We start from the raw sequence: 15,263 nt of genomic DNA, 5'->3' as shown, positions 1-15,263 counted from the left end.
GGTTGACCACGGACTCACAAGACCTAGCCATATATATTTATATATATACATATGTATAATATATAATACAAGACCTAGCCATATATATGTATGTATGTGTATATATATATATATATATATACACACATATGTATAACATATAATATATTTTTTTCTCCTTGATGGTAGTGGTAAGTATTTCACTGCATGCCTTGAAGCTCAGACAACGTAACTCTTAAGTAAACAAAACAAAACAGCCCTTCACATTTTCAATGATCAAGGCAGCATATCTCCATATATTTGTAACAACACGTTAACGTAAAAGTGGCTAACTTGTACGAAATGAGGAAAATCCATCAAACAGGATAATTGAGGAAGAGCTACGTAGAGGTGAATAAAACTCACGGCATTTGTTCATTAGCTTTGGGCTAAGCGATTTGAGCACATTCTTTCTATCCCTGCTTTTCGTATGAATATAGGGATGTTATATAACTTCCCAAGGGTCACACAAGTAGCAATGCTAGATTTAGAACTGGTTCACAGTCAAGTCCTTCTATGCTCTCTCTCCGTCTCATGGTATAATTCTCTCCTTCCTCTTTTCACTGCATGTGTGCACTTCATGAAACTGGGAACAGGACTCCCGTGTATTTCATATTTTATCTCCCAAAGAAGGAGCAGAGACCAGGGTTCCTCTTTATGCCTTCCGAATGTGCTTACATTCTAGGAATTTAACCAGCCATAAGGTATTTAAATCCAATATTCACGATATTCTTATAATTGCATTTAGTAAACTAATTGACAAAACAAAACGCCAAGCTTTAAGCTCAGTTCTCAGCGTAATTGGTTTTCTCCTCCCACGTAAGATCAGCCCTTAAAAATAAGAGCCGGTGTGGAGTTGCAGCTCCTCACCTTGGGGCCCTCGATTCCTTGTGGTGCTTCAGACCTCGGCTCTCCTGTCCACGGGCGATCATTCCAGCACCACCAAGTTCTATAGCTCTGACTCTCTGCCAGCACAGGACATGAGAAGGGAGCAGGACACGGTCTTCGTGCAGCGGAAAATCAGAAAGGCGTCGGGCTATCCCGTGGTAGATGTAAGAATGCTCTTCCCAGCTCTGGTGCCTTGGGTACACTCGGCCTGCCTTTATGGATTCATCTCTTTCCGGAAGCGGCTCTGTTTGGCAGGAACATTGCCTGCCTCGGGAGACAGATGGACCCATTTACTGGCAAACTTGGGAAGGATAAGGGTAGATGCTTCATGGGCTCCGCCCTTCCTCGTCTTGGGAGCAAGCTGTTTGGAGGGAGCACCCAACCTCTGAGGCTCTGCTGCTGTTCTGGGGTCCTCCCTGTGGGGGAGAGGCCTGCTCTGGTCTGGGGTTGTCTCTTCTGCCCTGGGTAAGTGTGCCCAGGTCTGGTGGCGAGTGTATCTCAATATATTTGTAACAGGGTGTATTGTAAAGTAATGTAGCATTGACTAACTGGTACGAAAGTAGGAAAATCAGTCAAACAGGGTAATGGAGGAAGAGATACGTAGAGGTGAATAAAACTCATGGCGTCTGTTCATTAGCTTTGGGCTAAGCGATTTGAATGCAGTCTTTCTATCCCTGTTTTTCCCATGAATATAGGGATGGTGAATAACTTCCTGAAGGTCACACAAGTAGTGGGTGTATTAATTATATATTGCTACATTACAAATTACCCCCAATGTTAATGCCTTAAAACAGCACACACGTATTATCTCTTGGTGTCTGTGGATCAGGGATCCAGGCGTGGCTCAGCTGGGTCTTGTCCCTCACTCAGAGTAGCTCAGGCTCTAGTCGAGGTGTATTGTCAGGGCTCGAGTCCATGTGGAGGCTCCCCGAGGGAGGACTGCTCACTTACTCAGCTGTCGGCAGGACTCGGTTCCTTGTAGGGGGGGGTGGACTGAGGGCCAGCCCTCACTGGCTATTCCAGAGACCTCCCTTAGCTCCTGGCCACGTGACCTCTCCATCAGGATGCTTGCAACATGACAGTCGGTCTCCTCATTCTGAAAATGCGAGAGAGCACCAGAAGGCCCTCGGAACGGAGGGCATTATCTTCTTGTCACCTAACCTCAGAAGCGACATCCTGCCACGTGTGTCACATTCTGTTTGCCGATGCAGGTCAGTAGGTCCAGCCCACACTCCAGGGGTCAAGGTCGTGGGAAAGCATGGACTCCAGGAGGCAGAGGTCATGGAGGCCAGTTTGGAAGCATGGAGGCCGGCCCATCAACGAGCAGGCAGGGACATCAAGGTCATGACCACAGCACAACCAACAATAACAGGAAGATGCCATCAATCATGAGATAATCCCAATTTCATAAATATAAAATGTAAAAGGAAAAAAAAAATCTTAAAGTCAATGCAATGCAATGTGTTACATCTTAAGGTCTTGGGAACATCACCTTTAAGTGGTTTTTTATAACATTTCTTTTCCCCCTAGAACTTTCACATGACCTTTCGAATCACATGTTATAATAGAGAATCATGAAAGTACAAAATACAGAACTGAGTTTTGAGGCACTTATCGATTAGTAAGTCAATCCGTCAGTCAAGGGGCGGGCACCGCTGGGTCCTAGGGATGCATCCCAACCATCAAAATGTATGATGGACTCAGAGGAAGAAAATCATTGTAACTTGACCGTTAAGGGTCTGTCTGCTTCCAACTGGCTGATCAGGGAAGGAAACCCCCACAAAGAGGTGGGATCTGGGCCGGAGTTCCAGGATCATGAGGTTGGTTTCAAGAGAGGAGTTTGAAATGGCAACTTTCTCTACTGGATTTACTGCAAAAGGGAGGCAAGAGAAGCAGCTGCAGGGACAGAGTGATACATGACAGAAGACTGTGTCACTTTAAACCTCCAACTCTCAGGACCCAGGAGTTAAGTCAGCTATATCGTATTGATTTTAAGTTTGTTTGTTTGTTTATTTATTTTAGGAAAGCGAGAGAGACAGAGAGAGAGAGGGAGAGAGAGGGAATTCCAAGCAGGTTCTGCACTGTCAGCGTGGTGCCCAACACAGGGCTCAAACCCATGAACCAATCATGATATCACGACAGGAGCCAAAGTCACGAGTGAGACGCTTAATCGACTGAGCCACCCAAGTACCCCAAGTAAGCTACATTTTAAAGGACACTTTTGTATTTATTTTATGAAAAGTCGTACTTGTTCATGAAAGCTAATTTGGAAAATCGCAGAAAACTAAAAAGAAGGGAAAAAAAACAAAAACAAAGAAATAATTCCACCAGCCACCCAAAGGCAATTCCTGCATTAACACTGAGTAAATAATGAGAAATAAAACATGAAGTTGAAATGGCCTGTTTGTCCTACTTAGAGTTTCTATGCTTAACTACATTAAGCATAGCATTTCTCGTACATTGGGATTTCCAGTTCCTTTGAAACAGGTGCAAGCAGGGGCAAGGTCTTTGATTTTAAAAAAATCAATTAGAATGTAATACGTTAGTATTTACCTGTTAAAGGAAAAAAAAAACAAAAAAAAACCCTTCTCATCTGATTGTGCATGGAATTATGAAGACGGGCAAGTGACACTTTAAGCCAATTCTTGAACCAGAAGTAAAGATGTGGTTCTTTAAAACATATGGATGGGTCTTCCTTTGCCACTCAGGTCAAGGCAAGGAACACTGAGGTCACTCCAAAAGACCCCCGTGCCTCTCCCTCATCATCCCTCCCTCTGTCCTTCCCCAAGGCCACCACTCTCTTGACTTTTAAAACTAGAGATTAATTTTGCAGTCTTTGGAACTTTATTTAAATGCAATCACCCAACGTTCCTCTGTGCTTCAGTCCTTTGGTCAGTGTTGTTTATGAGATTCACCCATGCCATTTCATGGAGCTGAAGTTCATTGTTACCGCTGAATAGTATTATGTTGTATGTGTATACTGAATGTTCGTAGTCATCCTACTATTGATGGTATTTGGATTGTTTTGAATTTAGGACTTTCCCAGATCATGCTTCTGTGAACACTCTGGTGCGTGTGTTTTGGCACACAGGTGCAAATATTTACATTTGCTCCGCTTGGGCAAAGAATTGCTGTATCACAGGGCTTGCAAATGTCCGACTTGAGTGGTGAAGGTCAAACTGTTTTCCAAAGAGGCTGAGTGGGCTCCTTCTCCACCAGGAAGGAGTAAGTGAGTTTCCATCCTTCCGCTTCTTCTCCAGGACTTTGTACCATCAGTCTATTTAATTTTAGGCACTCAATCGAGTATGTAGCAATGTGTCATTCTGGTTTTAATCTGGATTTTTCTGAGGGTAAATGAGGTCGATCACATTTTCCTGTGTTTAATGACTGTTTGGATATCCCCTTTTATGAAGTGCCCGTTCATGCGTTTTGCCCATTTTTCTGTTGGGTTGTTTGTCTTTATGTTATCGACTTACAAAAGAGCTTTATATATTTGGGGCAAGTTATTGGACCTCAGTTTTCTTATCTATAAAATGGGAAGGATAATCATACCTACCTCCCATGATAGCGTTATAAGGATTATATGAGTTAAGACATATGAAAGTTTTTAGAGCCATAAGTGGCACACGACAAGTGAATCAATGTTTACTGTTGTTATTAGCCAAGCTCCCTACTAGAAGGTTGTGAACACAGAACTCCAAAGAGGCCTTCCTCCTTCTGTGAAAGTTGAAATAAAATAGAGCTACGTATGTCAAGGGGCTTAAAATGGAGCTGGGAAGTCATTCAGAGTGTGGACCTTATACACGTTCTCACTGGGTAGAACCATGAACTTTTGAACTGGGCCTAAATGCAATTCCAAGAACTGTTCACAAAACCCTGAGAGTTGCCACAATAATAGCCTTTTACTTAGTGAGTGAGAGCCTTAACGGCCAATTACATGGAGCCAAGATTAGTTTTCTGCCACCAACATCAATCAAAATTCTTTGTCAACCATGTATACGAGGGTTCCTCTTTGCCTTTAAAAACCCTTGACTTTTGTTCCCTGGCGGGACACAAACTGGGTTGCTACCCAAATCCCTGCTCCCCAAATTGCAATTCTGAGACCCCAGCTAAATGCTTTTGTTTTGTTTCAGATCTGCCTCTTTCCAAGGTGGACACTTTTATTTATCGTCTTTGTCTCGTGTGTCCCGAAAGGCTGGAACTCACCACCTTCACCCTTCGCTGTGCCCACCCAGGGCCCCAAGAGTAGCTTTAGAGGGAGATTCTGCTGTCATTACATTACCATCACCACACTTAAAAAAAAAAAAAACAAAAACAAACAAACCCCAAAACATTAAAATTGTGCGTTTCCTCTGAGGAGAACAAGGTAGTTCTCAAACTGAAAATTACCGAAGAAGCATCTCACAGCCCCTGCACGTTGCAGTTGGTATTTGACATGTTAATTCCCAAAGTTTTAATGGAATGATTTTGCACCAGAGGTTTAAAAAAAAAAAACCAAAACGTCTCCGAACACAGAAATACAATGTCTTAAAAATTAAAGGATGTGCAATGTGAGCACTGAAATATTTTAGGCCAAGTGCCCAGGCCCCGCCTCATCCACCTTCCCTCGGTTCGCCAACCACACTTCGGAAAAAAGGGACAATTTTTCTCTTCCACCCCGCTGGGAATTGTTTGCTTCCAGTGGCCAAGGTGGCAGGGATTTCTTACACACAAACAAATACACACACGGTAACCGGCCAGCTTTGCTCCCTCCATCTGTGAAATTTTCACAGATAGATTAAATAAATTCTTCTTTTCAGGAGGCAAGTGGGAGGAGGACCATAATTTAGGCCTTTACAACCCCAAAAGACATGCAATCTTTCATTTATTATTATTCCTCGTGGAGAATGGCTACTAATATCTCTCTTCTAGGTCCCTTAATTAAATTCAGCTTCTTATATATTTTTTTTTCTCGATTCACTCCCTTTCGTCCCTGGATTAACCTAGTTCTCCATCGTTGTAATTTCTCAACTGTTAAATTTCATTTAGCTCATTTAAATTTCTGTAGATGTTGCTCCCCGAGTGGAAAGTTTGTTTATTTTTTCACTTCTCTCCCCGGGCAAGAAAGCCATCTCACTCAGACCAGAGCTGAGTAATTTATGAACATTCACACTAAGGTGGATTTTGCCATATAGAAGTATGAGCATAGGAGAGATTTTAGAAAGACGGAGGGGTTGGTCCCACGCGGCCAACAGTGATCCCCCTCTTCCTTGAAGCCCCCTTCTAAAGAGTTGCGTCTTCCACAACATCTTGTTCTCGCAACGCCCACAGGGTGACTCAGGGGACACTGCAAGAGACTAGGCTGTTTTTACTGATTATTCGCTCCCCTTTTCTTCTAGGACCTGATACACACCTGCCTGTTGCTGTGACTCACAGCGCCCCTTGTGGCAAGACTTAGCAATGACATGCTGCCGCCGGTGCAATGCGCCCCATGAGTCTCGCTTGAGTGGGGGAGCTGCCAAGGCCATCGCAAGTTTGCACTAGCACTTTTGTTCTTCTGTCCCAAGTCCCCGAATGAGAAGGCACATGGAGCCACGGGAAGTGAGCTGTGGTCTCCTACGTATGACATGACCAAGAAATAAATGTCTGAGACTCGGGGGTTGTTGGTTACTTTCAGTCTTGCATTGAAATTACTTCACTGAAATTATTGTTTACTGGTCTTCAAGGTATAGTCCTTGAAGACAGGGAATGAATTTTCTTTGTGGGGCATCTGCATAGTTTGGTCCTTGGCAGTCAGTAGGAAGTAGTAAGTGACTGTGGAATAACTGGATGACCCAATGGAGACCTCCAATGATAAGCATCCGTCCAATGCTGTATCAGCTGTGCCCTATTGGGTGATGTTTCTGATTCCGAACAGACGTCTGATCCTCCAGGATGCCCACCATGGACGTTGGTTCTATCCCTTGGGCTCATAGAAAACCCCCTAATACCTTGTCATGTCTTTTGAAACAACGCTCCTATCCCCTTCAGGGGTGGCCTTTGCAGATGAAATGTCCCCAGTCCTCAGCCCTGTTATCTTCGGTGGTTTCAACCTCCTTAACGTTCTGTGGACTCTCCTTTGCAGGGACACTAGTTTACCCAGGTCCCTCCTAAAATGTGGGATCTGGAATTAGCACCAGACTCCGTGTGTGGCTACAGGAGCGCAAAGTGAGGAAGGGTCATCTCCTCTGGACTAATCCTTCATCTGGACTAATTACACTGAGTCTAACACAGCCCTTGCTGTTCTTGGCAGCCGCATCACACTGCTGACTCACACTGAGTCGACCAAATCCCTGAAGATTTATTCACACGTCTTTATTGCCAAACTTGACCTCAACTTTTGCAGTACATTTTGGGGACCCCAGTATAGATCCTAACACCTTTCTTTGTTCGGTTCTCTGCCTCATTTCATTTGGTCCATGGTTCCTGTCTGTTTGGGGAATGGAAGGCTTTATTCCTAGGGATAGAAATTCAGCTACTGGCCGACAGGAAGGAGAAACCACGTTGGGGCATCACCTCTGGCATGCCTAGTGAGCCCTGCTGTCTGGTTCAGGAGCCTGTCCTTGACTACCACAGCATACACTATGGTGTCTTTGTTTAGTTTTCCAAGGAGAACAGTAGAGTAGCATTGAGATCCAGCACAAACCAGCAGCTTATTTATGCGAGACAGATGCCAAGATGGCTCCCATAATCTCCACTTCCTTGTACGCATGCCTTTGCATAATTCCTTCTGCCTGAGGGTGATGTGTCCTCTAACTTGCTTCAAGCCAGCAGAATACGGCAAAACTGATGGAATATATGTGATTGCATCCACACAATTCCATTACATGAGAAGATAACGTTGTCTTGCTAGGAGACCCTTGCTGGCTATGAAGAAGCCATGCTGATTGTGAACTGTCCTGCGGGGAAAGACATGGCAAGGAAGCTTCTAACTGATGGTGAGAAACTGAGCCTCTCTCTCTTATAGCCTGCAAGAAACAGTATGCCTCCAACGATCGCGTGGGCCTAGAAGAGGATTTGTCTCCAGTTGAACCTTGGGGTGAGGCTGCAACCCTGGCCAATACCCTGATTACAGCTTTCAGATAAGACTCTGAAGCAGAGAACCAAGAAAAGCTGAGACTGGATTCCCGATCCACAGAAACTGAGATATAATAAATGTGTGTGGTTTAAGTTTTTTGTAGTTGTAACTCAGGAACATGTAACTAGTATATCATGCAATTAGGTAGTAGAAACCAAAATCAGTTGGGAGCCCATGCATCAGAAAACACATGCCCATTGTCTCTTTTTGGTGAGTTGGATAGACTTATAGAGACTTTCATGATTCCCGTGTCCTATTCCACTGGGATATAAAAAGCCACCTAACATCCAAACTCAGAAATAGAGATTAGTTTTTTAATAGTATTTGCCCAGAATGACCTTCGGCTCATCCATCTCATTCAATGGCCCCAGCTCCCCTCTTCTACCTTTCGCGTCCTTTGGTCCTATACCCAGGTTTGACTATTTGCTTCCTGCCTTCCTGATCTCCTAACTTTAACTCACTATTGGAGCAGTGGTTCCAGTCTTGATCCTGACTTTAATCTTGGGAGCCATTTCCATCTCGGTTCCATTGTATCTTCCAGATCTGGATCTCCCAGACCTTCTGCCAAAGTAGAAGCATGCCATGGTCTAGGCCTCTTATTGGTGACAAGCCTCTAGCCAAGAGTGTGGCCCTCAGTACAGAATAGATATGACGATGGTGATGTCGATAAGGTCACATCAAGCCGTTTTGTTTTTCCACTGGGGCTTTTTCCTCTTTGAGCCTGAGCCTTATCATCATCATCAACATCATCATTATATTCAAATTTTATCACTTCCCTTCATGAGCTAACGGCCCTTTGGCAAATGACCCAGGGCAATGGTTTGTAGATCCTGGGAAAGCGCTTGTCCAATCGTGCTTGTCATTTCTGATGGCTCACAGACTGGACCCTGGGACCTGAGGGAGAAGCTGATGACTCAACCTTTCTTTGTACTGGCCACACTATTTTTACGTGGGGCTGATCTTGCCAGAGGCTGAAAGGGCCCCTGGATTCCCTTAGTCCTAATGTACCTTTCATACTATCTATGCAGGTCTAGAGAATCCAGGAGCCCGGGTCCTACTCAACTCAGTCGAGTTCTTTGAAAGCAATGGATCTTTGAGTTTAGGGACATGGGCGCTCCTCATAGACTTGACTTTTCAGGTTCAGGCCATTTTCCTTAATGTATTACTGCTGAGGCAAAACATACATGACGAGCCCTGCATCGGGCTCTGTGTCAGGCCCACGGATATCAGAAATCAGACTGAGCTAACCACTGATTCACACCCCTAGGTTTACTAACAGAAAAATAGGCACCCAGGAAGATTAGGTACCCGGGCCAGAGTCATGCAGTTAATTAACGGCAGCATCCGAGCTTGATTTCAGACAAGGTAGCCATGGTGTTCTTTGAAAGGCCGTAAAGAAAAGCCCAAAGGAGAGAGTCAATTACTTCCAATTACTTGGAGAAAAGATGAGTTAGAACATAGAAGGCTGGACCTAAGAGGCCAGGCACCAGATCCAGGGAAGATCATTCTCCACCTCCTTGTCTAGACTTTGAGGAGTCCAGACAACAGACAGGGAGGAAAATAGCATCTGGGAAGCCAAGGAAACCAGGGTCTAAGAAGGGCAGGCGTCACAGGCATGATGTCCTTCCCCCAGGGTTTCTGCATGGACAGAGCAGCCCTCTTAGACAGGGTTTTGATATTACAGGACAGTTTATTTTCTTGTTTCTGTGCCTGAGCATTTAGTGAAGGGCTTATTGATTTTCATTATTATTAATTCCAGCCTGGCCTCGGCCGTACAGTGGGGAGTTAATAGAAAGGTCTTTTTTGGTCTGGGCCAGAGTGTTTGAAAAAGATTACTGCCCTCTGAAGCCAGCAGGATGGTGACAGCGGGAACCAGAGAGGGATGCAAAGCAAAGGAGAATCTGCAAAATGAGGTCAGCACCTCAGAATCAGCTGTTTCTTCCTCCAAGATACCCTCTTTCAGGCGTCAACATGGGAGGGATTGGTTTTTACTTTATTATTAATATTATTATTATTGTTGTTGTTGTTATTATTATTTTTTGCTTACAATCCACTTAGGACCTAGATGAAAGGATCACCGGGTCTCTAGATTTACCATCCACCCTCACAGCTCTCTCCCTGCGGCCCCGTGGCGCATAATGGAACATCGGTGGAACGTAGATGCCTACACTTTTAATCTGTCTGGTCTCAGACTTAGCTGTGCATGGGTCTGTCCATCCTACCAGATTTGACTCTTTCTCAAGGCAAGGGAAGTATGTACTTAGTTTTTTTTTTTTTTCTGTTTATTTATTTTTGAGAGAGAGGGAGACCGAGCATAAGCAGGGGAAGGGCAGAGAGAGAGGGAGACACAGAATTTGAAGTAGGCTCCAGGCTCCAAGCTGTCAGCACAGAGACTGATGCGGGGCTGGAACTCACAGAGCTGTGAGATCGTGACCTGAGCCGATGTCAGATGCCCAATCTATGAGCCACCCAGGCGCCTCAGTATCTATTTATTTTATGTCACCTTCCTCTTCACCTCCCCCCCCACCACCCCAGTGGCTAAAATAATGACTTGAAGTTTGCTGACGATGAAGAAATAAGTATTCTGTTCGGAAAAAACAGAGGTATGTTTAAGCCTGTGGTCTCAGAAGTCAAACGACCTAGATTTGAAATGCGGCCCCATTGAGTGCTCACCTTGTGACTTCCACCAGGATACTTGCCTTTTCTGTGCCCCTGCTTCGTAATCTGTAGAAGGTGAGGTTCATTGTTTCTCCTTGTTGGGTTAGTGTATTAAGAGAATTATTTCATGAAAAATACTCAGAACATCGCATTGGCTGGCATTTACCCAAAGCCCTCCTGAAGGTCCATCCTTTGGGTCCTGTGGTCCTAACTCGGTGCATGACACTCTGTGTCCCACCAGCGAATGACACGTGGCAGAGTGGCACTAGAAGCTCCAGCCTGGCTCTGTCTACACACTGCAGCCCTGACCCTGGAATCATGTCCAGCACGACCTTCCCTGTGTCTCGGCCGTCCTTTCCCTGACATGCAGGGATGTGTCGCAAGGCCCGGGGGTTTTGCCTCTGTTTCCTTGCTGCAACTGTGCCATGGATGTCCCAAGGCTGGGATTCTAGAAGCATCTAGATGAATTCTAGAAGCATCACTTCTATACAGGTAACCACCTCCCTTTCCATCTCCCACTTTGCTTTTACTCCAAAAAGGGTTAGGACTGGGACTGCATCTCTGGGTCTCCTTGAGGACCACATTGAGAATTCCAGATTTGATTTTCTGATATGTTGTGGGGGAGGTGGTCTCGTGCCTCAGGGTTTGTAATTCTGTACAGAGGAACCCCTATGCTGTTCTGAGGGGTCATTGATTGGAAGGGGGGTTTGCTTTGGGGGGAATTGGTGACATGTGGAGTACCTGGGGACATTGTGTTCCTTCTATGTCAGTAGTTCTCAAAATGCGGTCCAGGACCAGCAGCCTCAGAAGCCCCTGAGAATTCTTCAGAAGTACAAATTCTCAGATCCCAGCCAAAGACCTTTTGAATAAGAAACTCTGGGAGCATCTGGATGGCTCAGTTGGTTAAGCGTCCAACTTCGACTCAGGTCACGATCTCACGGTTGGTGAGTTCGAGCCCCCCATCGGGCTCTCTGCTGTCGGCACAGAGCCTGGAGCCTGCTTCGGATCCCCTGACCTCCTCTCTCTCTGCCCCTCCCCTGCTCCCTCTCTCTGTCTTTGTCTCTGTTTCACTCTCTCTCTCTCAAAGATAAACAAACATTAAAAAAACAAGGAAAAGAAACTCTGGGGGTGGAACCGGCAATGTGCATCTTCACAAATCCTCCAGGAGACACTGGCAGGTGCAAAATCAATAACACCCACTCTGGGCCTTCAAACCACCCCTTTGGTGGATGAAACTACAGATGACCAGGAAAATCCCTGCTAGATGTCTATTCCCTACCTACATCAGGCAAAAGACTTCATTCACAGGGATGTTTCTCAAACTTCTGTGATGACAGGATCACGTGACAGAACTTGTTAAAAATCATTCTCAGGTTCCCGCCCCCGCCCCGTCCCCCTCAATCAGAACTTCTGAAGGATGATCCTGGAAAGTTAATTGTCTTTTCAAGTTTATTTATGGAGAGAGAGAGTGCACGTGTGCATGAGCAGATTAGGGGCAGAGAGAGAGGGAGAGAGAGAGAATCCCAAGCAGGATCTACGCTGTCAGTGCAGAGCCTGATGCAGGGCTAACTTTTTAACTGGAGTTGCAGCTGAATCTTTTAAAATTAAAAAAAATATATATATGTTTATTTGTTTTTGAGGGAGACAGAGAGAGAGAGAGAGAGTGAGACAGAGTGTGAGGGGAGGAGGAACCAAGAGAGAGGGGGACACAGAATCTGAAGCAGCCTCGAGACTCCGAGCTGTCAGAGCCCAACACGGGGCTTGAACTCACGAACCATGAGATCATGACCCGAGCCGAAGTTGGACGCTTAACCGACTGAGCCATCCGGACATCCCGCAGCTGAATCTTATCAGCGAAGCTTCTTCGGAAAGTCTTCTGGAAGGTGGGAGAGTGGCTCTGTGCTGGGGTGGCTTCTTTCTATGTAGCATGTCAGACACGGGCATTGAGGACTTGAGAGCTGCAGAAGGACACATTATTATCAAATTACTCATTACCTTTGGCCCCGTGAAGTGGACAAGCCACAGCTGTGTGAGTCTACACAGGAGCTGCAGAGAATGGATTCCCTGGCCTCCTCATCCGTCCTTGTAACTGCGTCGAGATGCATGTGGTCCCCTGATGTTCCTTCCCTGGGGTCCAGGGCCTCTGTATGATGCAGAAGTGAGAGCATCTATGCTCTCGGAGAGAAACCTGCTTTCTGCTCCTCACGGACCTGGAGCATTCACCTGGAGATGCCTTTTCATTCCACGGCCCCGCTTCCTACCTAATGCTCTTTTCATTCCCTAAGACTCTATCCTCCTCCCCTGTACCCAGATAATTAGTCCTGTGCTGAAAGAATTCTTCCCGATTAGCGATTTCCTATTGTTCTTTTTAAAATAATTTGTTTTCATGCTTATTTATTTTTGAGAGAGAGAGAGAGAGACAGAGAATGGGGGGGGGGGGTGAGGGGCAGAGAGAGACGGAGACACAGAATCCGAAGTAGGTTCCAGGCTCTGAGTTGTCAGCACAGAGCCTGACACAGAGCTCGAACTCACAAAGCATGAGATCATGACCTGAGCGGAAGTTGACACTTACCTGACTGAGCCACCCAGGCACTTTGTGATTTCCTATTGTCCTAAAGACAGAGTCCAAAATCCTACATGTGGTCTGGCGATATTGGGCTCAAACAGAGACTTCCTTACAAGCAATGAAGACTGACTCGTACCAACATCGGTGAGGGATTATTGAAGGGTTTTCAAGGGATCACTGAACAACGACAGGTGGGAGGACAAGACGGGGCGATGGGTAATCACCAGGAAGAGCTGACCTTCGAGGACTGCAGCAGAGATCAAACACAGGCATGGGCTGGCCTGCTCAGACCACCACAGCAATGACAATGATCTGTGCTCCCATACGATTGCATTGCTCTCTCAAGATCCAAACCTTAGCATTAAATGTCAACTTGCTAAGCCCAGTCCACCTGCCGGCCTCCTGTTGACCCAAGCCAGGACTAGAAAAGCTGTGGTTGCTTTTCCTTTTCTAGTGAAGGGCCAGAGCTACTCCCCAGGACTCTAGCACATAGAGGTTTTCCAAATGGGAGCCTGCAGAGAGCAGGCAGGGGTGGTCGGTTATCAGAGAAGCTATAATTGATAATGTGTCCACTATGCCAATGGTCCAGCTTTTGACAATGCAAATATATGGAGAAAAAGTTAAGTGACACAACACTCAAAGACTTTCTTGAAATTAATGGCAGTAAATGGCCTTCTCTTCTCTCCTCTTGCCTTTTGTCTTGCCTTTTCTTCTCTTCTCTTTTCTCTTCTCTCCTCCTTTCCTTTCCCATTTGTCTCTTTCTCTCTCACCCTTTTCCTTACACTGGAAGCGATGTTCTATTGCTCAGCTGTTAGGGAAGTTCTAGACCTTTGGAGGAAGAGATGGAAAAGTAATATTCCAAATCATAAACAAGGAAATTAGAAGTTTTGTTCATGGAAGTTGCTGAATTAAAACTGCCAAAAGTTTATCTTGTTTGGGGGTCAACTTGGGATCCTTCTCTTCACCCACAGCACACCAGTGTTCATTTAAAGTAGGACATTCTGGGCAGCCTGGGTGGCTCAGCTGGTTAAGCATCTGACTCTTGATTTCGGCTCAGGTCATGATCGCAAGGTCGCGAGATTGAGCCCCGTGTGTGGAACATATTTAAGATTCTCTCTCCTTCTCCCTCTGCCCCTTTCCCACTTGTGCTCTTTCTCTAAAAAAAAAAAAATAAAAATAAAAAATAAAAATAAGATAGGTCCTTCCTCAGAATTTGAAGGTACTCATAACATATAATTTAGAAATTACCTGATGGCTATTCCTCTGTGAGAAAACAATCCGAAATAATTGGGGGGAAGGTTTCTACAGAAAAATGCTCATTCAGCTTTATTTATAACAGCCTTCAAATTGGAAACAAGCTAAATGGGATGAATATCTATATGGTATGCTTTCTGGCACGCTATGCTTACAAAGCATTTAAAATGTGTTTATTAAAAAGCAAGTGAAAAATCAGTGCATAAAATATAATCACAATTATATGGAAGAGACTAAAAAAGAAAACCCTGCCAAGTAAGAATACATAGGAGTTGGACACACAACATTAGGGTAGAAATTACCTTTAGATGATAGGGTTATTGGTAATCAATTTAAAACACATTTTTGTCACCTTTTGTCTTTCTTTAATTCCCAAACATTATACTTGGAGCGTGTGTCTATCAACTTACACCCAAATAAAACAAACTTTTGTTAACAACAGTAATAAATGTGCCTGCATTTTGCATGTGGGATCTTTAGAGATAGATCCCGTCTTGCTGAAGTCACCAATGGCATCAGAACATATAACCAAATCCAACAGGCATGTTCTGTCTGTCTGCCCTCCAGCAATAACTCAAGTGGTTGATCAGTCTTTCTTGACCCTCTGCCTACTCTTTTCTGAAATACTATTTTCTCCAGGGAACGTGATTGCTTTCCCTTGCCATTCTTGACTCCTTTGCCTCTGCCTCAGTTTCCCTCCATTGTTCTTTCTCCTCTACTGAAACTCTAAATATTTTTTTTTCAACGTTTATTTATTTTTGGGACAGAGAGAGACAGAGCTTG

The sequence above is a fragment of the Prionailurus viverrinus genome, chromosome B1 (assembly GCF_022837055.1).
Source record: "Prionailurus viverrinus isolate Anna chromosome B1, UM_Priviv_1.0, whole genome shotgun sequence".
Lineage (NCBI taxonomy): Eukaryota > Metazoa > Chordata > Mammalia > Carnivora > Felidae > Prionailurus > Prionailurus viverrinus.
Note: the sequence above shows the minus strand (reverse complement) of the source record.